This window comes from Tamandua tetradactyla, chromosome 3, assembly GCF_023851605.1.
Source record: "Tamandua tetradactyla isolate mTamTet1 chromosome 3, mTamTet1.pri, whole genome shotgun sequence".
NCBI classification, from domain to species: domain Eukaryota; kingdom Metazoa; phylum Chordata; class Mammalia; order Pilosa; family Myrmecophagidae; genus Tamandua; species Tamandua tetradactyla.
In genome coordinates this window covers 119,234,482-119,261,575 of record NC_135329.1, presented here as the reverse complement: position 1 = coordinate 119,261,575, position 27,094 = coordinate 119,234,482, and the positions used below count along the sequence as shown (strand labels likewise).

General features: G+C 37.7%; 1 protein-coding gene across 16 annotated transcripts in view; it reads right to left on the bottom strand.

The window, feature by feature from the left end:
• The window catches only part of LYPD6 (LY6/PLAUR domain containing 6), a 252,582-nt gene that overhangs the window by 205,279 nt on the left and 20,209 nt on the right, over positions 1-27,094 (bottom strand). For 2 of the 16 annotated variants that reach the window (XM_077153764.1, XM_077153766.1), the window contains exon 3: positions 23,669-23,774. The exons of the other annotated variants lie outside the window; for them this stretch is intronic. The gene's annotated coding sequence lies outside the window, so the exon portion shown is untranslated. The remainder of the gene's footprint in view (positions 1-23,668; positions 23,775-27,094) is intronic. 16 annotated transcript variants of the gene reach the window in all.

Here is a 27,094-nt window from a genome sequence, read left to right as displayed (position 1 = left end):
CCCTTCTTCATCTTTGTGTGGTTGACCCTTCCATCTATTCACTGATACAATTACTTTCCTTCAAAAATGGATATAAATCTGCCCAAACTTAGGATGGAATTATAATTTATTCCTTTGGTTTACTTCCCTTGATTAGTTTCTCATTTTTCTTTAAGAGTAGAAGATGACTTTGCACATCCTTTCTCTGTCCTTCGTTGTCCTACTTGAGCCAACACCCTATAGCAATATGATAGCAATAGGGTAGGATTTTTACATACACACATTTTTCCAACATCCAGTAAATTCTGCACTAGTTCCTTAAGGTTTAATCAGAATAATTTGTCTAGTTTGGCCTAGCAGATAAGCTTTCCTTGAAGTTTCTCAAGGAAGGGAACTAACATTTACTGAGTACCTCCCAGGAATCTATTATCTTACTACTTTAACTCATTTAATCATTGCAAACAGTCTCATGAATCATATACTATTATCTCTACTTGGCATAAAAAAGTGACCACATAAGTGACTTTGCCCAAATCATAAAGCTGGTAAAGTAGCAGAGATAAAATTAGTACCCAAGTTCACCTGACTTCAAAACAGCTGCTTTGCTACCACACACTATATCAAACTATCTCTAAACAAATTCTATCTTTTCAAGAAACAGAAGAACAAGACATAGCTACCCACCCCTCTCTTCAAGTCAGAATAATAAATAAATAGATTTCACATTCTTTGCTAATGGCCTACCATATATTATTCCCAGGCAAGCGAGGGTAAGTGTTATTCCTTGAGTGTTCGTATTAGATAGACTTTTATAAAATCATTTACCATATTTAATTCCCAAAGTGTATTTAAATTGCTATCCAAATTATCCTTATAATTTAGTATCACTGTTAACTAGTTCTTGACTCTAGTCAAGCTATTAGTTTATTCTTGAATGTTTTTTACTCTGAGTGTACACAGCATGTTTATATCAAAATAGCCATCAATGATCAGGAAAAAAATAATTTAGATGTATGTTTCATCTAACATTTAAACAACTGAATATGTATTTGAAAACATCTGGATTTTTAACTACATGTCCCCAATTTCTCCCATCTCTTCAGTATCATGAATATAAAGCCTTCCTTCAAATAATTCCTTTGATTTTCCTCTTTCCGTCCATTCTCATAAGCCTGATCCATGGATTTTCATTCCTTTGTCACTGTAAAACCTTCGTAAATGTACTCTCTCTGCTTCCAATTCATCTGACATCTAAATTAGCCAGACTAATCTTTCTAAAGCTTTGCTTTCATCCTTTCGATGAAATGCACAAGCATTTCCAATGGTTCTGCCTATTTCATCAAATTTAGAATTTCTCTAACAGCAAAGGCTCTCTGAAATCACGCCCTGCTCCATCAAAGTTCTTTCTTACAGTCCCTAGCAAAAAACCTCCCTCTGATTAGGCCATTTTTCTTTTTGTGCTCTACACAGGTGAGTGCCACTTAGCCCAAATCCCACCTCTGTACCAATGGCTAAGGAGTTGCCCCCACCTGGAACCCTCCCACCTCCTCTTCATGACTCATGACTGAGATGTGTGGGTGGTGGAACAACTCATCTGTGGACAACCAGAACCTCAAGACCAGACAGACACCAGGTGACCTGATCACTAGGAGTCAGTGAACTAACTGGAAATGTTTCTATTCCCCTCATGTAAAGGCAGAAGCTTTATGAATTCTTCTCTTCACCCTACGCATACAGGTGGGCAAAGTAACTCAAGACTGGGAAGATCAGAGGACATTACCAGGCTGCCAGATAGAACATCACAACAATTGAAACTTCCAGGGTAGTTCAGCACCTTCCAAGAGGACAAGGATGTGACCCTAACTACTCCTTCCATGCTTGCACTTTTGCTCAATCTCACAATGTCCAGCATCTTTCTTGTGGCTGCAGGAACTGTTTTCAGGCTTACATGCAACTTATTTCTTTGTTTATATGTGGTATGGTACTGGTGGTGGTGGTGGTGAGGTCTTTATGAATGCTAAAGCTGGTACAATAGCTAGAATGCCTTTGGAATTTCCTCTCTGTTTCTTGAAACTCATGCAACTTTTCATTCAACTGCGTGTCACTCTGAAGATCTATGGCTGGAAATTGATCTTCCTATGGGCCCCCAAGTGCCAAAGGGAATTTCCTTTTGGGTAGGTGGACAGTAGCAAAGTAATCCCAAAACTGCTATTCATATTATTATTCAACATTTTCTCTGGTATAGGGCAGATGCAGCCATAAGCTTGTATGTAAATACTGAAGTTCTGACAATGGCCTTCATCAGTCTAGGTCTGGTCATACTTTAACTTGGGGTAGGAAGTTTGAAGTGCCCCCTTGATTGTGCAATCAGCATTGGGAATTAAGGGAAAAATTTTATTTTCAATGTCATGCTCTTATGAAAGTGTTGGGCATAGCAAGTGAGCTCTGTCCAATCACCAACCTCTCTAAGCTTCACGTTCTTCAGCTCTAAATGTGTACCCTTGTCATACCATATTCCATCTCATAGTATTGCAGTTATATAACCATACTGATAATGTGTACAATAGTCTTTCAATTAGCAGCACTGTTTAGAACTATGATGTATTTTATAAGTAACTGAAACCTAATTCTGTATTAAAATCTTACATGTTAAGTCATTTTACTTGAAAATATTTCTAACCTGTGTTCCATGTTTCTGTCTTCTAAATTACATAAAGTGAGATAAAGTCACTCCTAGGAACTAAGCACAGGAGACTCTGTGGAAGGGATTTTTACTCTCATTTTAACTCCTGTTATTTCAGTTGTTTGTGTGTGCTTTTTTAAATTTATTAGACCCCAAAGTGACTCTGACAAAGACTTAGAATATGAAGACTAGCACCAAATTTTTTCAATCATAACCTTTATTACTGCTATAGTTTGCTACCTGCCAGAGTGCAATATACCAGAAACAAAATGGCTTTTAAAAGAGTAATTCAATTTAATAAGTTTCAAGTTTACAGTTCTAAGGCTGTAAAGTTGTCCAAATTAAAGAAAAATGTCCAAATTAAGGCAACAACAAGAGATTACCTTCACTCAAGAAAGATCAACGAAGTACAGGGTTTCTCTTTCAACTGGAAAGGCACATGGCAAACATGGTGGCATCTGCTAGCTTTCTCTCCAGGCTTCTTGTTTCATGAAACTCTCCTGGGGGCGTATTCCTTCTTCATATCCAAAAGGTCTCTGGCTGGTAGACTCTAAGCCTTGTGGCTCTGTGGCTCTCTCCCCGTTCTCAAGCTTTCTCCAAAATGCTTCCTTTTTTAAAGGATTCCAGTAAACTAATCAAGACCCACCTGGAATGGGTGGAGTCACAGCTCCCTCTAATCCAAGTTAATACCCACAGTTGGGCAAGTCACATTTCCGTGGAGATAATCTAATCAAGTTATTCCAAATTCCATTGTTGAATAGGGATTAAAAGAAACTGATGCTCCCATAAAATTGGATTAGGAGTAAGACATGGCTTTTCTAGGGTACATAAATCCTTTCAAACTAGCACAATTACCATTTCTCTAAAATACCCCTCAAGCTCTCAAAGGAGGCAATAAATTTGATTAATTTACAAATACTTGTTGGGTGCCTAGTTTGATGTAGATGCTGAGTAAAAAGCAGGACAGGAAACAAACACAAATCCCCTGTTCTCATGGTGCTTACTTTCTGGTAGGAACTTACATACAGGCAATAACAAAAAAAAATTATATATGATATTAAAAGGTGATAAGTGCTGGGGAGAGTTATTACCCTTGTAAATATGTACTCAGGCAAACCCTTGTGGGATAAGGTGATGTTTTATCAAAGATATGAAGGAAATGAGGGAGGGAACCAAGTGGAAATATAGGGAAAGACATTCCAGGCACTAGAAACTGCAACTGTGAAGGCCCTGAGGTGGGAGCTCACCTGCCATCAAGGAACAGCAATGGGAGCAGGTTGTTGCTGATGAGTAAGGGGGGGGGGGCATGGTGGAAGATGATGCCAGAAGGACTTTGTAGGGTATGAAGGTCATTTTAAAGACTTTACTTTTACTCTGAGTACAGGGAAAGGCCTGGAGTGTTTTGAGCAGAAGAATGGTTTGAATGTTTTTTTTAAATTTGTTCCAGGCATTGAAAATAGATAGTAGAAGGCAAGGGTAGAACCAGAAACCAGTGTGTTCATCTGGAGGGGATGTGGCTTGGGAAGTTGTCAGATTGTGGATATATTTTGAAAATAGACTTGCTGATTGGTGGGGGGAACAAAAGAGAGTATTCACAACAACTCCGTGGTTTGGAGCCTGAACATTTAGAACAATGGAATTATGATAAACGGAAATGGGTACAACTATATGTAGAAAAGGTTTGAAAGGAATAAGGAGTCCAGTTGGGGATATGTTGAGCTTGATATGTCTCTTGGACTTCCAAGTGGCAGTGTCAGATAGGGTGTCATGTTCAGGTTCATGTGTCAACTTGGCCAGCTGGTGGTGCCCGATCGCCTGGTCAGGCAAGGGCTGGCCTGTCTGTTGCTATGAGGACATTTCATGGACTTAAATCATGATTACATCAGCTGTATCTACAGTTGATTGTATTTGTAATCAGCTAAGGGGAGCGTCTTCTGCAATGTGTAATACTTAATCTAATCAGCAGAAGACTTTTCAGGAGGATTCAGAGGAGACAGTCACTCTTTCTGCTTCAGCTGGTGAGCCTCTCCTGTGGAGTTCATCCAGACCCTTCATTGGAATCACCAGCTTCATAGCCTGCCCTATGGATTTGGAATCCTCCATTCCCAGGGTTGTCCAGCCAGCCTCTCTTGAGAGTTCACTGAGGAACGTCATTAGAGTTACCAGCTTACAGCCTGTCCTACAGACCTTGGACTCTACATTCCCATGGTTACATGAGACACTTTTATAAATTTTATATCTACAGATATCTCCTGCTGATTCTGTTTCTCTAGAGAACCCTAGCTAATACATTGGGCATTTGGATGTTGAGTCTGAAGAAATATTCAGAAACAAGCTGATTAACAACCGATTTTTTTTTTACAAAGATACTATGATAAATTCAATGGTAAATGAAAGTCTTTCCAATAAATGCTGCTAAAACTGATATCTATGAGGAAAAAAAACACCTGGATCCCAAATTCATGCCATATTAATATATTAATCTGAGATGGATCATACATCTAAACTATAAAAACTAAAATTAAAAACTTTTAGAAGAAACATGGAGGAAGATCTGCACCCAGTTGAAGCAGGCAAAATTTTCTTAGACTAGAAACACAAAAAAATACTACCACAGAAAAAAATTCACACTTCAAATTTCAGCAAAATTAAAGGTTCTGCTCCTAAAAAGAGCTATTAAGAAAATTAAATTTAAAACAAGTCTCAGAATGGGGAACAAGTTTGCAATACACATGACAAATGTCATATATTCAGAACACATAAAAATCTCCTATGAATCAATAATGAATGGTAAATAATCCAATTTACACAATAGGCAATGGTCTTGGCTGGTCACTTGACAAAAGAAAATACAAGAATATACAAAAAAAAGGACCATAAAATGTATTCAATATCATTAGTCATCAGGGAAATGCAGTTGTAACACCCATTAGATACTACTATACAATCATTAGGATGGCTAAAATTAAAAAGATTGATAATAACAAATGTTGGAAAGGATGTGGAACAACTGAAACTCTCACACTGTCTCAATGGGTCTGTAGAGTGGAGGAAGCTCTATGGCAAATCATGATGGCCATTTGTTAAGTCAAACACACATATGCCTAACAGAAAAAATGTAGGTGAATATTAATATATCCTTGACATGGGGGTATGCTATACTTTCTGTCATACTTAAGGCAGAAATAATAAAGAAATGGCTGCCTGATTTTAAATTCTGACTCACAATTTACAATCTGGGGTTCTTAACCTCTCTGAGTCTCATTCTTCCAACCAATAAATAGGGATAAAGTAGTTCCTACCTTTTGATTAATTTTATTACAGAAAACTACAACAATTTAGCATTTAAAGGATGGATTAAATTATAAGGCAATCAACAAATAAGAAAAAGTAGCTGTACATTTATGATAGCCTAAGGATTAACATGCTCAGTACATGTTAGGGATTGAATCATGTTCCTCTAAGGACATGTTCAAGTCCTAACCCCTGTTCCTGTGGATGTGAACTCATTTGTGAATAGGATCTTTGAAAATCCTATTTGGTTATGTCAATTTGAATCACGATAGGCCTTAATCACTATGACTGGAGTCCTTTTAAGAACAGGAAATCTAAACAGACAGAGATGACCGAGCATGAAAATTAGAAGCCAGGTGATGGCTACATGGCAGACGTAGGTATTGAATTCTGGCTCACAAGCAAGCCAGACTTTGAGGAAAGCCTGATTCTGCTGAACCTTGATTTTGCACTTCCTAGCCTCCAAAATTGTGAAGCAATAAATTCCTGTTATTTAAGCAAAGCAGTTTTTGGTATTTGTCATAGCAACCCTGGCAAACTAAGATGGTATGTAAAGAGTTCTTATAAATAAAAATTAAAAAAAAAAAACAAAAAACAGAAAAACCCATAGGACTACACCACAAAAAAAAAGTGAACCCTATTGAAAACTATGGATATAATTAATAGTACAATTATAATAATATTCTTTCACCAACTGTAACAAAGCTACCCCAGTAATGGAAGGCGTTATTAATATGGAACATTTTCTGCATGATTTTTTTCTGTAAACCCACAACTTCTCTAATAAAACATTATATTAAAGTGAAAAAACACCCAATGAAAAATAGACAAAGACCATGCAAAAGTAATGCATGCAGGAAGTGTGGCTGCCAAGAGTGAAGTATTAAAGGGACTCTCCTAAATAGGTACATGGACATGGGCTTTATAACTGCTATCTGGGTAAGTTTATTCTCTTCCTAACTCTCCTTCTAGGTTGATGAATGGTTAAATTTACCAGTTAAAAGTGTAGGAGTAGAGAAGGGTTTTCACTGATGCAGCCATATTTTCACTGAAGCTTCCATTAACCCATGACCACACTTATAAAACAAGTATTCTGAGCTAAGAGTGCAGACTATGAACATGGAATAGATAAAAGTTTATTGGCTTTTACAGCCTGGAATCTCTGTGGCATTGTTCTCATTTACATAGTTGTCCTAAGTTCCTGAGATAAACAGTCATAGATACCAAACGTTGTCTTCCATTTCTTTGTTACAGGGATAAGATGTGTAGAGGAAGTTCAGTGGAGTATTGAAAGAAAACTTAGACTTTTCTAGTCATAGCTACTTCATTTTGAATCCTGGCTCATAATTTACAAAACTGAGTTCTTAACACCCTAACTCTTACTTTCCCTACTCCAAAATGGGATAATCATAGTACCTACCTTTTAAAGTTGCTGTGAATATTAAATGAGATTATGCCTAGAAAGCATTTAGCATTGTAAATGACACAAAAAACTACCCAGTAATTTTTGGATATTATCCTTATTATGGGTACAGGACCTTAACTCTCTCTCTTCTGAATAAAAATGTGCTAAGACATCAAAGGATGGTTTAGTCTGCCTTTATGCAGACATTCATTGGTACAACGGAAAAAGTGTAGAATTCAGCAAGAGGAGACTTGACTCTAGTTCCATCTTCACCTCTAACTAATTTCAGAAATCACATGATCATTTTGGGCTCAGTTTCCTCACCTGCAAAATAAAGGAATTGAATTATTTATTGGTAGTCTCATTCCTGTCCAACATTCTGCCCTAGAAAAATGCAAATGAGCAGATAGATCAAGGTCTTTGAACTACTGTAAGCCATAGTTTTAAAGTGTAAAGGAAAGTATAACTTAATTTGCTGAACAGCAGGAATTATACTAATCATTATAGCACAGATTATGTCATGTCAATCAGAAGCTCCCAATGGCAGTTATTTATCTTTCATGAATTTCTTAAATTATTTAATGAAAGCAGTTCATTTAGTGCATTACAGAGCAGAGAGAACTCTTCAGTGGTGAAGAGTTTGGCAACCATTGGCCTATGCACTCATTATTAGTGAAGTTATCCCAGACATGCCAAGTTTCAGAGGAAGGCAGAAGTTAATGCTAACAAACGCAACAGAGCATATGACAATAGTAACAATGAAGATAGCCAGTAGTGATTGGGTGTTTATAGTAAGCCAAGAGCTGTCCAAATCGACTTATGTGGATTATCTCTAATGCTCATAGCAACCTGTTTGTTTCCATTACACAAATGAGAAAACTAAAACTTAAGGATGGAAATTGTTGCCATCCAAATAGATGAAACTTCCAGTGTTTCAAGAATAAAGGAATCTACAAACAGTAGCTTGAAAACATTTGAACTTAAATCCCTTCTTTTATTAGGCTAAGCATTGGCAATATGCAAGCTAAACTTATGAGGCAGCTCCTTCCATTGAATTTAAAATCTCTAGAAGGGGAGGCATTGGTCAAACACACAGGTAACATATACTGGCATTTAGAAGAATTAACTGTGAATGGTTATCCATTTATGAATTATCAGTGGGACATTTTTAGTTTACTCTTGATGTCTCCTTGCTATTCAGCACCACTTTGGCTTGTAAATTCACATAATTAGTGTGAAAGTACTAAAAAACATGAATTTTAGCATTAACCCAAGAAAAATGTAATTAAGGAAGTAAATCTACAGCAGAAAAAAAGAGAATCACATAATGTTTTGCAATGTCCAATAAAGTGGCTTTTGGATTATCTGCTACTAGGAAGTATTTTGTTCGTGTTCCTTTCTACTCATTTACTCACTTTGTATTTATAGGGAATTTGCTAAATATATGTAAATTAAACTCTGAATTGAGGCAAATCATGGGAAACTGATGATGCTGAATTGATGTTGGACATCTGTTATCGCCATTAACCCACAGTCCCCTTCCAGAGGTGTCCTTTGATTTTTAAGTACAGTTGCAAAAAGTGAAAAAGAAAGAAAAAAGTCAACACTGGCCACACTTCCAGGCTTTGTCTTTTAGCCAGAGGGCTCAAGGTGGATTTACAGATAAATCTTTCACAACCGGATGCCAATTATACATCTAAGTCTCACCCCCCTATGGGTGTTGTCTTAATCTCCTCCAAAGTACAGAGGTCACTTTGAAGGTGCCTCCAACAAACTCTAAATTATCAGGATTGCTTGCTGATTCTTTGAAAATGGCTTTCATGTGAAAGTGCTTCAGAAACATAAAAGTTAATCACCCCCTATCATTACTTGCATCTAGCAGCAGGGTAAAGAGGAAATTAAATTCTTCTTCATTCTTTCCTACAAAATGAATGTGTATCTCATTCAATCTTCTCTACGTTATAGTAGAAATGGAGCACAACCCAATGCTTCTCTCTTTTTTTTTTTTTTCCAAAAAGATAAAGGCAAAACAAAAAACACAGAATGATCTAAAGCTTTCAAAGTTGGAGAGGAAGTTCAGGGAGAATTGTATTTCCACTGGAGATACATGGTGAAGGTCTGGAAATACAAGTCAATGAAAGGTTAGTCCTATAGCAAACCAGATGTGACTTATTCAAATATTCAACATAAACCTTTGAAGGCTTCATAATAAGACTGTTACTTTAGATATTTTATTGTCACTGTTTAGCAAAACCTTTATGTTCGTTAACCATTGGGTGCACAACTCCCAAATTTCCCTTCTATTTCAAACATTTTCATAGACCGGCCTGAGGGTGAAATGGAAACCCTGTGTTTTACTAACTCCAGGGTTCTCAGCTGGAGCCCTATGAATAAAATATGACTCTGATCATTAAAATGTAATAAAAGCTAGTACTTGGAAACCTGAACCTAAAAAAGCTTGCTCTCTGATCTTGGGGGCAAACTTCAGCTGTTTCCTCAGCAGGGCCTCCTCTGAAGAAAGTCCAGGCCTGGTAGACACCGTTAGAATCAGCTAATCGGAGACAGGCACAGCCGAGCACAGGCAGAACCATCCCCACAGGCGGAGGGGAGGCAGACTGCTGGGGGTTGTTTTTCTCGGGCTACCCGGACCTTCCCATTCTTGCTCATGCCAGAAACAACAGTGCCAGAGACAAGAATGCGGCTCAGGCTCTGGTGTTTAAGGTTAAGTCTGTGGTTGAGGGTCCTTCCTTGTCTCCTCGAAATAGCCTTTCAGGAGAACAGAACAGAGGGTTTTTCAGTCAGTTCATTTCTAAGAGTGAGCTGGGCAAATGCTCATAACTGACCCATGGGATCGAGCGAGGAGGCCATCCAATAAAACAAGGCATGGAAATGCCTACCTGCAGTCAAATTGTCCTCTTAGAATTTCTTTACAAAGGTGTGGAAGTCAATTTTTCTGTTTAAGAGAGCATAGTTCAAGATTTGCAATATGTAGCTAGCTAATAGGCTTTCTGCAGTGCTTTTCAGAAGGCAGAAACTCCTTAGCAAAACTAGTGATTAAACTTTTATACTGTGAGTGAACTTGGGGCAATCATGTAAAAAGAGTGATAACTTCCATTAGAAAAAAAGGTTTGAGAGTTTAACACAAGATCCCAAACACACCAGTATTGAGAAGTATCACTGTATCAAAATGGGCGGGGGGGGGGGGGGGAGTGTTGAATCTATGGAAATTCCGATCAGTAAATTTTTACCCATATTTCACATCGCACAGCAGACGGAAAAGGTAACTGGCCAAAACACACACACACACACACACATACACACACAAAGGGATGTCTACATTGGAAGCACAGAGCCAACCTAGGATCTAACTGTTAAAATAAGGTTTTCTCAGATCTGAAACTCTGTTGAATAAATTTCTTCCTGAGGGATCTGATGTCTTTAAACTCCTTTAAAGACAGCAAATTATTGGATAAGTAAGGCAGAAGTGTAGATGGAATACTGCCAAAATCCTATGCTCAATTGAGTATTCTGCTTGACCTCAATTCCAGAGTAAACAGGATGCCACAGAAGAGAGTAATGATCTAATCCCAAAATTAGTTAATATCTGGGAAATGTCTGAATTTTTAACTGAAGTTTTCTGTTAGACTTAGACCAGGATTGGAAAAAAATCTGGCATTCAGAGTAATCTACTTCTTTTCTAAAATTAACTTTTATTTTGAAATAATTTCAAATTTACACAAGAGTTGCAAAAATAATACAAAACCCATACAAAGATCTCCAACATAGCCCCCCTTCCAGATACCCGGATCCACCAACTTTTAACATTTTGTCATTTTTGCTGTATCATTCTATCTACCTACCTACCTACCTATCTATCTAACTATATCATCTATCTCTGCCTACTCGCCTAGTTGTTTTCTATGCAATTTGAGAGTAGTTGTATTCATTCTCCTCCTTGAACACTTAATACTTCCATGTACTTTTCCTAAGAACATGGATGTTCACTCATGAAACCACTGTAAGTGCAGTTATCAAGTTCCTGAAATTTAACACTGATAAAAGGCAAGTGATTTATATTCCAATTGTTTCCTATGCTTCAATAATATACTTTTAAGCATTTTTCTCCTCCATTATTTGATCCAGTCCAGGATCATGTATTGTATTTGGCTATTATTGTCTCTTTATTCTCTATCTCTCTCTATAATTGCAGAAGCATATACACAACATGAACTTTCCAATCTCAACCACCCCAAACGTACAATTCACTGGGATTCATTGCATTCACAATGTTGTGGCACCCTTACCACCACACATTACCAAAACTTTCCCATTACCCAAACAGAAAACCTCCACCAACTATGCATTAACTCCCCATTCTTCCTCTATGAATTTGTATTCTAGCCATTTCACATACGTGGAATCATACAATATCTGTCTCTTTGAGTCTGATTTTTTCAGTCAGTATGACATTTTCAAGGTTCATCCATGTGTAGCATGTAGTAGAACATCATTCCTTTTTACTGCTGGATAATATTCCATTGTATGTCTATACCACATTTTGCTGTTTATTCATCTGCTGACAGACATTTGGGTTGTTTTCACCTTTGGGCCATTGTAAAAAGTGCTGCTATGAACACTGGTTTATAAGTACGTGTTTGAGTCCCTGTTTTCAGCCCTTCTTGGTATATATTTAGAAGTAGAATTGCCAGATGATATGGTAATTCTATGTTTAACTTTTTGATTAATCACTAAATTGTTTTCCACAATGGCTGCACCATTTTACATTCTCACCAACAATGTACAAATGTTCCAATTTCTCTGCAACCTTACTAATACTTATTTTCTGTTTATATTTTTTAATAATAGCCATCCTAACAATATATGGAAGTAAAGTGAAAAATAGGCTTTTGTTTTTACTGTGCCCATTACTAATTTTAATCTCCCTTTCAGCCACACCTGGATGCATTGTTAGAAAACACCCTACTTTTGACTCCCCAAGGCAATAGTTAGGCTTGTTTCCATAAATTACCTTACTATATTTTTCAGCTGAGGTCATAAGCTTGGACACTGGGTAGTTCACTCCTCCCTTCTCCTCCATCTGCATCATCTGTCCTATTCTCAAATGTTCATGGCCTTGGACAAACCTGAGAAGGACAGTCATATCCCTTCCAACTGATAGCAGCTTGATCAAAAAGCTTAGTCAGAAGATTTCAAGGGACACTACCAAGCTCAGCAGATAATATGCACAAAAATAGCCCAGAACCTCTAAAGAACGTGGAGAGAAGATTGTTGGTATCCCACACAGTGCAGCTGTCCCAAGCTTACCTTGTCATTTGGAATCTATTGGCCTTAGATTGAGTCCTGCCCTTCCCTGCTCTGATCTGATGCCCAAGCTCCCTTGTCAATTGGCTTCTGGCTGGGTTGGCCAGTTGGAGGCAATGGCTGGAGGAAGAGCTAAGCCTGTGTATTTCTCCCATTTTCTTTCTACTTTGAGCTACTTTCCCCCTACATAACTGCTTAAGAAAGGCCGCTGGGGTGGCAGTCTGTTCCTTGGTTGACTTTTCAGCCTCTCCCATCTGCTGTGTAATCAATGCCCTAAATTAAATTCCCTTTGTTTCAAATGCTCACAGTGGTTTCCATTTTTTCTGGTTGGACCTTGAATGATTCATTCTTCCTAGAAGCAGCCTCCTTTCTAAAAAGCAGCACTATTCTGCCTTTCCCACTCCCCTAACTGCTAGACACACACACACACACACACACACACACACAAAGACATTCAACCATCACATGTACAAACCTGCACCTTCCTTTTTGCAATTCCTGTTAAATTCTAGTCACCACAAGAACCATATGCCTAACATTCCTTCACCAGACAAAATATAAGGGCAGAGTCTGGAGTCAAGCAGGCTGGGATTCAGAGCATGGCAGAATAGGAGGTCACCCCAGCACCCAGCACCTGTTCCTTACAAGTCCTTTTAAAGAACTTTAACTGCTTACAAAAGCAGCACTTCAGTTACATGTAAGTAGTCAGTAACAGGATGGTCACCTGTACCGCCTACTTTAAACCTTCGACTATCTCCTGAGTGCAGAGTAAAGCAAGTCTATTTCCAAAAACCCAATCATTTACCATTAATACAGCAGGGTAGCAGCCAGCCCTACCTCAATTCTGAGTTTCTGAGACTGTCAGGTTGAAAGCATCCTGCCTTAGATATCAGTATTTCTTGAAAAAGTACCGACTACCACTTTCAGTCATTACAAGTTCTAGACAAATGGAAGACATTTCTAGAGCTTCTAATGAGACAGAGGCTTATTTGTGTGTGAAAGAAAATCCTGTAGTCTGAGGAAGGCAAGTGGCATGAAAAGAGCAGCAGATTTACAGAATTACTAAATTCTAAGGGTCTGAAACTGCTCAACAAGCCACAACACCCAGAAACCTCTGGATGTAAGTTCCTCTTCTTATTATTGACCCAGGGGCAATAGTTGATTCCATGTTTCATGTGGCAGAAAAGATACAGTCAGTTTCCAACATGCAGGAAACACCAAGGAGTTGATGTGAGGGAAGGGTCTAGTATAACTTTCCTGTTTTTCAAAATTTGATATTTACCAGCATTCCCTGTCCCCCAGCAATTCCACTCCTATGTATATGCTCAACAGACAGGCATATACATATGCTACTGCAGGACATGTACAACTAGTAATAGCAGCTTCATTCATAATAGCCCCAAAGTGGAAGCAACTCAAATGTCCATAAATGGAATGGATAAACAAACTGTAGTGTACCCTAGAAAAGTCATGTTTTAACCCTAATCCTATTTTGTAAAAGCAGCTGTTTCTTCTAATTTCTATTCAGTACTGTATGTTTGAAACTGTGATTAGATCATCTTCCTGGAGATGTGACTCAATCAAGAGTGGTTGTTAAATTGGATTAGGTGGAGACGTGTCTCCACCCATTATAGGTGGGTTTTGATTAGTTTACTGAAATCCTATAAAAGAGGGAACATTTTTGAGAAATCTAGAGATTCTGAGAGAGCAGAACAACATAGCCATGAGAAGCAGAGAGTCCACCAGCCAGTGACCTCTGGAAATGAAGAAGGAAAACATCTCCCAGGGAGCTTCATGAAAGGAAGCCAGGAGAGAAAGCTAGCAGATGACACTTGTTCACCACTTCCCTTTCCAGATGAGAGAGAAACCCTGACCCTGTTTACCATGTGCCTTCTCACTTCAGAGAGAAACCCTGAATTTCATCGGCCTTCTTGAACCAAGGTATTTTTCCCTGGATGCCTTAGATATCTATAGATTTGTTTTAATTGGGACATTTTCTCAGCCTTAGAACTGTAAACTAGCAACTTATTAAATTCCCCTTTTTGAAAGCCATTCCGTTTCTGGTATATTGCATTCTGGCAGCTAGCAAACTAGAACAATAGTCATAAAAAAGAATAATAATCAGCAATGAAAATGAATGAACCTCTGCACACAGCAATATGAATGAGTCACAAACATAATACGGAGTCAAAGAAGCCAGAAAGAAAAGAATATAAACCTGTGGTAACTTGGAGCTATGTATCCCAGAAAAACATATTCTTCATCCATTCTTGTGTGTGTGAACCCATCTTAAGTTGGGTTGATGAGGTTACTTCAGTTCAGGTGTGGCCCAACTGAATGGGGATTTTTTTTAATGCAATTTTATTGCGATATATTCACATGCCATATAATTATCCAAAGCATATAATCAATGGTTCACAGTATCATTATATAGTTGTGCATTCATTACCACAATTTTTGAACATTTTCATTACTCCCCCGCAAAATAAAGAAATAATAAAAAAGAACATCCAAAACATCATGTACCACCACTGTGGAAGGCAGTTTGGCGGTTCCTCAAAAAGCTAAATATAGAATTGCCTTATGACCTGGCAATACCATTGCTAGGTATCTACTCAGAGGACATGAGGGCAAGAACACAAACGGACATTTACACACCAATGTTTATAACAACATTATTTACAGTTGCCAAGAGAAGGAAACAACCCAAATGTCCATCAACAGACGAGTGGCTGAACAAACTGTGGTATATACATACGATGGAATATTATGCAGCTGTAAGGCAGAATAAAGTTATGAAGTAGGTAACAACATGAATGGACCTTAAGGACATTATGCTGAGTGAGATAAGCCAGAAACAAAAGGACAAACACTGCATGGTCTCACTGATGTGAACTGACATTAGTGAATAAACTTGGAGAATTTCACTGGTAACAGAGACCACCAGGAGATAGAAATAAAGTAAGATATTGGGTAATTGGAGCTGAATAGATACAGATTGTGCAACAGGACCGAATGTAAAAACTCAGAAATGGACAGCACAATACTACCTATCATATAATTATGTTAAAACACTGAATGAAGCTGCATGTGAGAATGACAGAGGGAGGAAGGTTGGGGGCACAAATGAAATAAAAAAGAAAGATAGATGACAAAGGCTAAGATGGTAAATCTAGGAATGCCTAGAGTGTATAATGATAGTGACTAAATGTACAAATTTAAAAAATGTTTTTGCATGAGGAAAAACAAAGGAATGTCATTACTGCAGGGTGCTGAAAATAGATGGCAATTAATATTTTAAAATTTTACCTTATGTGTGAGACTAAAGCAAAAAATATTTGTTGCAAAATTTATATTTTGACTAATGCATTTCCTAATATAATTCATGTACACAGCTTAATTGAACACCATAAGTACATGGAACCTTGAATAGGACATGAGATTTTGTTGGTTTGTCCAGAGTGATACCCTGATAAATCCCAGAGTGATTTGAACAGTGAATAAAATAGTATTTGCAAAGTCCCCTTCAGGGAATGGTAAGAAAGGGGGAAAATTCAACTACCTCAAGTTGAATTCTTGATATTTTCACAAGCAGTGTGGACAACTGAAGCAATAGGCTGAGCCCCCAATCTTGGGGGTTGTTCATATGAAACTTAACCCCACAAAGGATAGGTCAAGCCTACTTAAAATTAGGCCTAAGAATCACCCTCAAGAGAACGCCTTTTGTTGCTCAGATGTGGCCTCTCTCTCCAGCCAACACAACAAGCAAACTCACCACCCTTCCCCTGTCTACGTGGGACATGACTCCCAGCAGTGTGGACCTTCCTGGCAACGTGGTACAGAAATCCTGGAATGAGCTGAGATTCAGCATCAAGGGATTGAGAAAAACCCTAGAATGAGCTGAGACTCAGTATCAGGGGATTGAGAAAACCTTCTCGACCAAAAGGGGGAAGAGTGAAATGAGACCAAATAAGTGTCAATGGCTGAGAGATTCCAAACAGAATCGAGAGGTTATCCTGAGGTTATTCTTACACATTAAATATCTATCACCTTGTTAGTCAAGATGCAGTGGAGAGGCTGGAGGGAACTGCCTGAAAATGTGGAGCTGTGTTCCAATAGCCATGTTTCTTGAAGATGATTGTATAATGATATAGCTTTCACAATGTGACTGTGTGATTGTGAAAACCTTGTGTCTGATGCTCCTTTTATCTACCTTATCAACAGATAACCAAAACATATGGAATAAAGATGAATAATAGGGGGAACAAATGTTAAAATAAATTTAGAGTGAAATGCTGGTGATCGGTGAGGGGGAGGGGTGGGGTAAGGTATGTATGAATTTTTTTCTATTTTCTTTTTATAAATAGATGCAAGTGTTCCAAGAAATGATCATAATGATGAATATGCAATTATGTGATGATATTGTGAATTACTGATTATATATGCAGAACAGAATGATCAAAAATTACAAATGTTTGCCAAAAAAAACATCATGTACCTCCCTTCCCCTATTGTTTATTTATTTTTTGTCTTTACTTTCTTACTGTTCTGTCCATACACTGGGTACAGTTGTGTCAGTCACAAGGTTTTCACAATCATATGGACATACTGTGAAAGCCATATAGTTATACAATCTTCTTCAAGAATCAAGGCTACTGGATTATAGTTAATCAATTTCAAGTATTTCCTTCTAGTTCTTCTAATGCACCATAAACTAAAAAGGGATATCTAATACACAAGAATAACTTCCAGAATGACCTCTAGACTTTGTTTGAAATCTCTCAGCCACTGAAACTTTTATTTTGTTTCATTTCTCTTAGCCTTTTCGGGCAAGAAGGCTTTCTCACTCCCATGAGGCCAGGGCCAGGTTCATCCCCGGGAGTGATGTCCCATGTTATACACCTCTGGGAGTCATGGGAGATGAGTTTTAGTCCATTACTGAAGTCTTTTATAAGCAGAATGAAATTCAGACACAGAGAGTAAAAGCCAGAGGGAGCAGCCAGAAGCAGGCAGGCAGTGAAACCGAGAAGCCAGGAGAGGTGGCCAGGTGCATCACACGGGACAGAAAAAACCGAGGCCCAAAGAGTGCTGGCAGGCAGCCCCAGATCAACACCGTCTTCTGGTAAAGCATCACCTTGATGACACCTTGATTTTAGGTCAACCCATTGCATAGGTTTTGTTTCAGCAGCCAGGAAACTACACAGGATTGCTCGTTTTTTTTTTAATTGACAAATCTTCACACCTACAATCCATACATGGTGCATAGTCAGTGGCTCACAATATCATTACATAGTTGTGCATTCATCACCATGATCATTTTTTAGAACATTTGTATCACTCCAGAAAAAGAAATAAAAAGAAAAAAAAAACAACTCATATACACCATCTCCCTTACTCCTCCCTCTCATTGACCACAAGTATTTCCATCTAACCAATTTATTTTACCTCTTATTCCCACTATTATTTATTTTTTATACATATCTTTTTACTTATCTGTCCATACCCTGAATAAAAGGGGTGTAAGACACAAGGTTTTCATAATCACACAGTCACACTGTAAAAACTATATCCTTATACAATCATCTTCAAGAATCAAGGCTACTAGAACACAACTCAATACTTTCAGGTACTTCATAGGATTGTTTTTATGAAAGACTCAAAAACAGGCAACACTTATCTCTGATGTTGGAGGTTAAGAGAAGTGCCACCTTTGGGGCAAAAGAAGGAGACAGTGATGGGGAAAGTGCCCTGGGGGGCTTCTGAGGGTGCTGGTGACTTTCTATTTCTGACTCAGGTGGTAGCTATATGAGTATGTTAACTTAGTGACTATTCATCAGACTGTCGCTTTGATTCATGCATTTTCTATATGTATCTCACACTTCAATTAAAAACTTATTAAAATATTTTTTGAAAATTGGCTAATACAAAAAAATGGAAAATTTGCTTTATTGCTTTAGAGGGATGGACGATTCAATCTAATTTTCTCATAATAAAACCAAGAGACATGCGTTGGTGTAGTTATCCTTGGCATGGATTTATTCATTAAGTTAACCTCCCTTCTTTTGTCGAAATAACCTATTTGGAAGCTCTAATCTAATTATTACTTTCTTGAAGTAACAGTATTATTATTTATTTGACTTAGCAAGTTCCACATATTACTGCTATGCAAAATAGTTCCTTCTTTTATATGTAGTCAAGTGATCTCTTTTAAGCCTTCAGGGGTTTTCCACACATTCTAGTAACCAAAATGTAATCAAGAAATCTGTTTCCATAATTCATAATTTTGTTAATATGTTTGATTTTTTCTGTCTGCATTCATATTTCCAGAATGAGTTCTAAGGTGTTGGACTCCGTTTATAGACGTTTAGGATTGGAGCTTATTGGTGTAGATATCCTTGTGGCTTCCTGGTCATTTAGTTGCCTTCTTTGGAGCTGGCCCACATTCACTGAGTCTTTCCTGGGGTTCTTACGTGTGATGACGATGTGAGAGGCGGGCCAGAGCTCTGTGTTGTCTACACACCCCTCTCTCGTGCCCGGCCTTTCAGTTTTAGGCCGCCGTATGGAAGAAAGGAACTGCTGGCCTGGATCAGACCTGCTAGCTCACCTTTCATATGGGTTATAAAAAATGCATTATCTGTATTTTCCACATTGAAGCTCATCTACCTCATTTTTGGAACACTCACAGAGCCTTATGTTTGCTTTCTAAAACAAATGGCTACTGGACCATCCTAGTGTTTCTTGATTCTTTTTGCAAACTTGATGACTTCAGGGTGTATTCCTGCCTTCAGAACATGATAAAGCATCAAAAATGCATGGGCCTGGCACAAATGCCTTTGTGACTCGTGTTTAGCCTTTCTGATCCACAGGCATACCACTCACATAATTCTTTGTTTTTATTTCCTAGCATTAGTCTGGTTTCTCATCCTTGATGACATATTTTCCAAAGTCTATAATTATACATTTTTAAAGATGTTGACATGAAATGAAATATAAATAAAGATGTTGATATAACTACGTTTTTTTGAAAATCACATACATGTATCCCGGAGCTGACACATCCAAATAATGGCAACAGCTGTGATAATAACTAACATGGAGAACGTTGCTAAGTGAATACAAGCTTTTGCCCCTTTTAATCCTTTCAAATGTCCCATGAGATAAGTACTATCGCCATTCCAAGTTTAACAACCTGGCTGAGGTCACCTGTCTATTAAATGGAAGACTGTGGTTGTGAATTCAGGTGTGACTGATGCTGTCCATACTCTTTGTACATTCCCAGCCACCCCCTCCACCGTGCTCTGCCCCCACCAGCATATTTAACTTGTTTAAATATGCTAATGAGATACACTATTTTGCATGAAATATTATGGATCTTCATTACCTCTTATTAAAATTAAAGCACCAAAAAGCATTTCAAAGCTAAGTTTAAGTTATTTTTGGATGAGGAAGGCTCTTGAATTATCTGCCTCCATTAGCATTGGTAATGAAGATTTGAATGTAAAAGTTAAGAATTTAAAAAGTGGTTGGACAAAAAAAACCTTGGCTCAAGATTTTGGTGCGAAGAAAGGATCCCCCCTTTTGTTCAACCTCCCTGCTACAAAGCTAATATGACCCTATTGTACTGAAGATGTTACTAATTAAAAAATATGTAGGAGAGGATATTAGGTGCCTTCAATTATATTTGGTACTTTATTTTCTTCTGTTCCTGTCTATTATTGAGTAAGAAGACAAAGGGATTAGTGTGCTAGTTACTTCTTAACGTGAACAGTAAGTATTGCACTTTAATTTATCTCTAAAAGGGTCACAGTCGTCCTTAAGACTACTTGCAGATGGGCAGTAGTCTCAAGGAAGTGGTACTGAATCCTTCATAGGAAAAGCTAAGGGTCAAGGAGTCATTGAGAACATGATACTAATGTGTATAAATATGTATAAACAGTGTCCACTAAATTGGAAGCCTTAAACCTGCTAGAGAAGCTAAGTTCACCGAAATTGTTCCTCTGAGATTGCGCTTTCAAAACAACCTCAAATGAGGACAAGAAGATCTTTAAAAGCTTCATTTAAAACATGCCACAAGGAGAAGTCTGAGAGTGAAGAACTACTGGCCATAAGTAAACTGAAGACATTTTAGAAAAAATAGTTTTATCCTCAATACCATTAGGTCTTCAACTGAAACAAGATGAACACTTGAGAATTAATTACACACCAACTCAAAAATGGAGATACGCCAATAAACACAGGTCAGGGAAAGGCTTGTTAGCTGAGTGGGTTGATGCAAAAGCACCGAGCTCATGGAACACCTCTGCGCAAACCACAGTTAGTTTGGGGAATTCAACAATGAAGAGAGGAGAGGGCTGATGGGACCTCAAAGATATTTATTCATTTCAAGTATGAGCTGATTTCACCAGATTGGATTATCTCTTTGGAAGTGGCAATAAAGTATTTACCAGGAATAGGCTTTCTCTCCTACAGAAAAAAACAGGAATAATAACCTGGATCTTCCTCACTGAGTCGGCTCTATCCATCCTAACTGTAGTTGCAAAGGAAGGCAGGAAGGCAGGGAGTGGGGGGGGAGGAAGGAGGGAGGGAGGGAGGGCAGGCAAAGAAAGTTAGGCAGGAAGAAACTTTTGAACAGCATAAGGACTACTCCTCCTCCTTTGTCCAAAAGGTAGTATGACAGATCTAGTGTTAAGATGAAGGCAGTTTGTAAAATATACCTGCATGCCTTACTTTATCCTCCTACCCTGCTGTATTTTTCTTCATAATGTTTATCAACACCTGAAATAATCATATATCATTTATCTCGTGCCGTTTGCCATCTGTTTTCCCCACTGGAATGCAAGCTCCATATAAATAAGCACATGATCTTGCTTCAGCTTTTTCTTCAGCAACTAGAACAGTGCCTAGAATGCAGTAGGCACTCAATATGTATTTGTGGAAAGACTGAACAAATGGGTGAGTTGATTAATTAGCTAATTAATTAATTTGTGGAGGTATTTGGATAATATGTTTTTTAAAAAAGAGTTGGGCTTCCTTTTCCTCCACAGAGTATACTGACATTAAGGTTGGGTAATTCAGATGTTATTTTCCCAACCCTAAGCCCAATTCAGGATGACTGTCTTGAGCATACAAAAAAGAGATCTTGGTGTATGCAAAGAAATCCAAACTTTAAAAAAAAAATAGAAAGTGAGCAAGAGGCAAACAGACAATTTACAACAGAAGAGAAATAGTAATAAACCAGTCTCTGCATTGCTTAAAGAAATAAAATTAAAATAGTAATGAGATATCTGTTTGTTTTTTAAATCTTTGCCATTTGGATGAAAAGAGGCAATATCCATTTTTGAAAGCATACCTTGAAATGAGCAGTTTTATATGCTCCTGGTGGGGATGTAAAGTGTTAGACATTCTGCAGAACAACTTAACAATATAAATTAAAGGTTAGTTTTCTTCGTACCATTTGACTTCTGGGCATTTATCATAAAGAAATCATAGGAATTGACACACAAATTGCATTAAAATGTTCTTACCGCTTATTTGTTTTAGTGAAAAGCTCAAAACCACAAAAGACATTTTTCTGTTGTAAAAATGTTATGAAAAAATACTTAACCCCTACCATATGTGATGCCGTCTGATATCTTCCTGTTCTCCTCCTCCTTCCCCTCCTCTTCTCCTCCTTCCAATACTAATACCAGTAAAACAACAACAACAACAGTGCTGGGTCCCACCCACTCTATATATCACAATCCGGTAAGGAGGCGTCATCCAAAATATGAAAAACACCACCTAATCTTTTTGTTCTAATGTATTCCAGTACATAATGGCTACGATACTTAGAAGTAGCTTTTCTAAAGCAAATTGGAACTTGCTCTCTCCCATCTGCAAGGAGAGAACTAGGAAAGAAAAACTGAAGCTCTTTTGAGTGCTCAGAATTCTGAGCACATTCCGCACATCACCGGCTTCCCCTCCACACCCGCACCCTCAACCGGATGGGAATAGGTTCCATTGAAGATCCAAACCTCAGCAGCCAGGAGTGGAGAGAATGAGGGTGCTGGTGGGGGTGTGGTTACAGTCACACAAACACACTGACCCACTTAAAGGGCAGGCGACATATTCCAGACCAAGGACAGGGCAGGAACCTGCCACAACGGCCCCTCAGTGTGCACCAGTCCCCTGGGCTCCAGGCAGAGTTTCCTCTAAACAGCTCTCCACGTTCCAACTGCTTCAAGTTTCCTTGCAAATAGTGGGCTGTTGGACATCTGAGGCTAAAAAAGTGAAACTGATCTGAAACTTCTCACCTTTGGGATGAGAAAAGCTCTTTTGTCTTTTTGAGACCCTAAGAATGTTTGTGAGACTCAAGGATAGCAAGAAGCTTGGCAGAGAATTTTCTCTTTGGCTCCCTTCACTTTCTTGTGCTAATCTCTCTTTGCCACAAAGCAACTTTTGCAGTCCTGTTTTGAGGGCTTTAGTTGTGGCCACCTCCTATTTTAATCAAAGACCATAAAGCAGAAACACATTTTTTTTTACTAAAGGTTTACATTATCATGATAAAGCAATAAAGTGTGGGCAGAATATGCTAAGGAAAAGAAAACGTACACTGAGGGGTGTCATTTTTTTAGTGCCCCAACCAAGTTCTATATTAGAAAGTTAACTATATCCACCATTCTTTAGACAATCATATTTTATTTCAATCGTTTCATTATTTCCAACTCTTCATTTCTTTTGTTAGCATATTATTCAGTTTAAAGAAAAATAAGAAGTTTAAAGTACTTTGAGGAAATATATGTCAAAAGAGAAATTAGAGTTTAACAAAAAACAAACTTACAGATAAATGGTGGATAATACATCTCTATCACTCATAACGCCAATCTGTGAAAACAGTGATTTTAGGATAAACTCCCCCATAAAGTGAGCCACCAGTCAGTTAAGTTAAGTCCATATCACGCTGTTACCCACTTGAAATTCACTAAAAAACCAAACCAACTACATACAGTTGCCATGCAAAAGCCCGAAACAGCCATATACGATGGTCCGCCTGAAAACCAAAACATCGCAGAGCAGCAGCTCCTTTCTCGACGATGCTCTCCAGCCTCCCATCTGCGTAAATGTGAGCATTGCAGTAGTTATGATCCTGGGATCACAGGATGTTATTTTATAACAAAAAGCACTATTTAGAGGTAATTAATGAAAGCCTAACATATTGAATTTATTGTCCTGAACCATACAGAAACAAAGAAAATATTTTTAAATGGTTAGAAATGGAAAGTAAGACAGAAATAATTTAAATGAAAATACTTACACCCCTAAATAAATTTCAAGGTAATTAAAGCAAGTAGGAAAAAAAAAAGAAGTGGTTTCTATTAATCTGGTCTTAGAAGAGGATTTTTTAAGCCTAAAGTACAAGGTAAAAGACAAAAAAACTTCATAATATTTTATTTCAAAATACTTGATAAAATATTTAAGTTTATTTCAAATATTTAATAAAATAAAAGGCAATTTTAAGCTGTCATATATATTACAAATTCTTTTTCCCGTTCTATTTTCCAGTCTTATTTTATAAAGGAATTGTATAAGACAGTAAGAAAAAAAATCCTCATAATAAAATAGGCAAAAGGTGTTGGGTCACCGAAATGATCAGAAATGTAAATTAAAACAAGATGTCAGTTGATTATCTAACAAATTGGCAACGTAAAAGCCAAATTCCTAACATTGTCAAGTATGCAATGAAATGGCTGCTCCTATATCCTGCTGAAGAAAAAGTACATTAGTACAGCTTTTCTAGAGATCACATTGGCAACGTGTGCTGTAAGAAACACTAAAACTGTTTAAATCTCAACTGAGAAAGTGTGCTTTTAGGAATTTGTTCCACAGAAGCAATGAGTTATATTGAAGGGTATATACATGCATATACATCACAGCATTATTATTATTATTTTGTACGCTGTATGGTGGGGTCACATTTCATTTTTTTTTCATGTGAGTATCCTGTTATTGCAGCACCATTTGTTAAATTTTTATGTTTTTTGTTTGTTTGCTTGTTTGTTCGTTTTTTGGGGGTGGGGGGGAGTTGTGTATGGGCAGGGAATTGAACCCTAGTCTCCTGCATGGCAGGCGAGAACTGTACCACTGAACTACCCTTACACTGCCTAGCAAACAGTTAGAAACAATGCAAGTACCTAATGATAGGATGTTGCTTAAATTTCAGTACAGACAGGTAGTTTTGGCTTCTGGTAATGGTGGGGTAGCTTGTAACAAAATAACCTTTCTGCTAATAACAATTATAAGCACAAACAAGAGTAAAACAAAAAACTGTCTGAAAGCTCTGGAGAACATCCAAAGCTGGTAGAAACTGGAGGAAATCCATTCCTTGAAAGCAGGGAACTAAACTAGTTAAGAGTCCTAATTCTATGACTTTTGAGTAGAAAGGCTAGAAGTCAAGCAGAAAACTGCAGTTGCATTGGCCTAAGGAGTCAGGATGGAGTTTGAAGCTGCCAAAGCAATGGAAATTGAGGAGAAAAAAATTCAAGAAAGGAGGGATCTGCAAAGGGGACCCAAAATATGCATATAACATTGTTCAAATCTTTGTTTGCCCCTAACTGCACATGTGTGGAACTAGATTCTAAAAAGTCAGGGGAAAACAACAGCTGCAAGTATGAAGAAGTAGAAGAAAGACTTCAGCAGTTGCCCAGTTCAGGGGAGACAGAGTTTTCAGCCTGACTTCTTTAACATCAAAAGGGCTAGGTCTTAGGAATAAATACTACATCCCAGACCAAGGATGTTTATTCTAGAACGAAGGGCAAAACTGAAATGAACATACATCTACAACGTCTAAAACCCAACCTCCACAAATTTCTGGTGATCCACCCATCGTTTCATAGCCTGTTAAATAAAGCTCAACCATCTTCAAAGGAACCTAATAGAATCCAGACTCTATACAACACATTGTTGACAATGTCCAATACATAATTTTTAAAAAGACTAAAATGTGAAGAAACAAGAAAATCTGGTCCATTGTCCAGGAACAAATTAGTCAATAGAGACGGATGATTGGAATTAGCAGATGACTTAAAATATCAGATAAATTTATTTTTTAAATATTCAGGAAATATGGATAAAATGGGTGAAAAAAATGGGGACTGGCTAGTGAGATATGAAATCTGTTTTTAAAAAAGAACAAACAAATATTAAAACTAAAATATATGCTATTTAAAATAAAAACCTTTTTGGATTTGGTTAACAGCAGATTGGACCCAAAAGAAGAAAAACACAGTGAATGTGAAGGCAGATTAATAGAAATCAACTAAAATACAGTGCAGAGGGGAAAAGTTAAAATTTGAATGCAGCCTCAGTTAACCTCTGGGAGGAATCAAGCAGTCTAACACATATCATAGGAATACCAGAAGGAAAGACAGAATGTTGCAGAAAGGTATTTGAAGAAATATTGTCCATTAAAAATGCAACAAAGAGACTCAGGAAATTCAGAAAACATCACTGGGATAAAGAAAAAGAAAATCATACCCAGATACACCAAAGTCAAACTGCTGAAAACCAAAGATAAAGAGAATATCTTAAAAGCCTCCAGAGGGGGAAAATAAATATATATTTACACACACACACAGGGAAATAATGAAACTATAGATTAATTACTAAAAGTACCCAGCACAGGAGCCATATCTACTTACATTCTGCAAGACCAATCCTCATCCCACATGCAGGGGAAATCTCAAGGGAAATGCCTCTCTCCTTAAATGCATTTTCCTCAATGGATTTGAGCTTTTCTAAACCGATATCAGGCAACACAATGCAACCTCCCAAGAAGCAAATTTTGATGTAAACCTCTCTGCTTGACTGGGAGAGAGAAGGGAAGAAGATATAGGGAGAAAATGTAAAATGTTTGTGGCAAAGCAATATTTGGCATATTAATTGTTTATATTAAAGGTTTGGTAATAATTCCTAAATGCCAATGGTTGTTACCTCTTGGAAGAATAATTATATGGATATTGGGGGGCACTTTTATTTTTACCTCTTGCTTTGTACTCTCAAATTTTCTTTTACAATGAGTATGTATTTTTGAAACAAAAAAATTTAAATGCATTTTAATTATAAAATTAATTGTAAAAAATATAAAAGTATATACAAAACTGTTGCATAGGAAAAGTAGATGGCGGCATCAAGGCAGTGGGAATTCCAAGCGTTACCTCCCGTTTTTTCTACATCTGCTGTTTACTTCCTTAAGCTGCAGTCTGTTCTGTTTTGGACTGATACTGGGTTCTTCTCCCCATGCTCACATCCTTCCCTGCTGCACATTAAATACAGGAGCCCTTCCGAGTACAGGTTCTAGAGCAGAGATGTCTGCTGTTTCTGAGCAAGAAGGGAGCTCTGGATGCTGTCAGTGTTCTGAGCTGGATTCAGCCCTG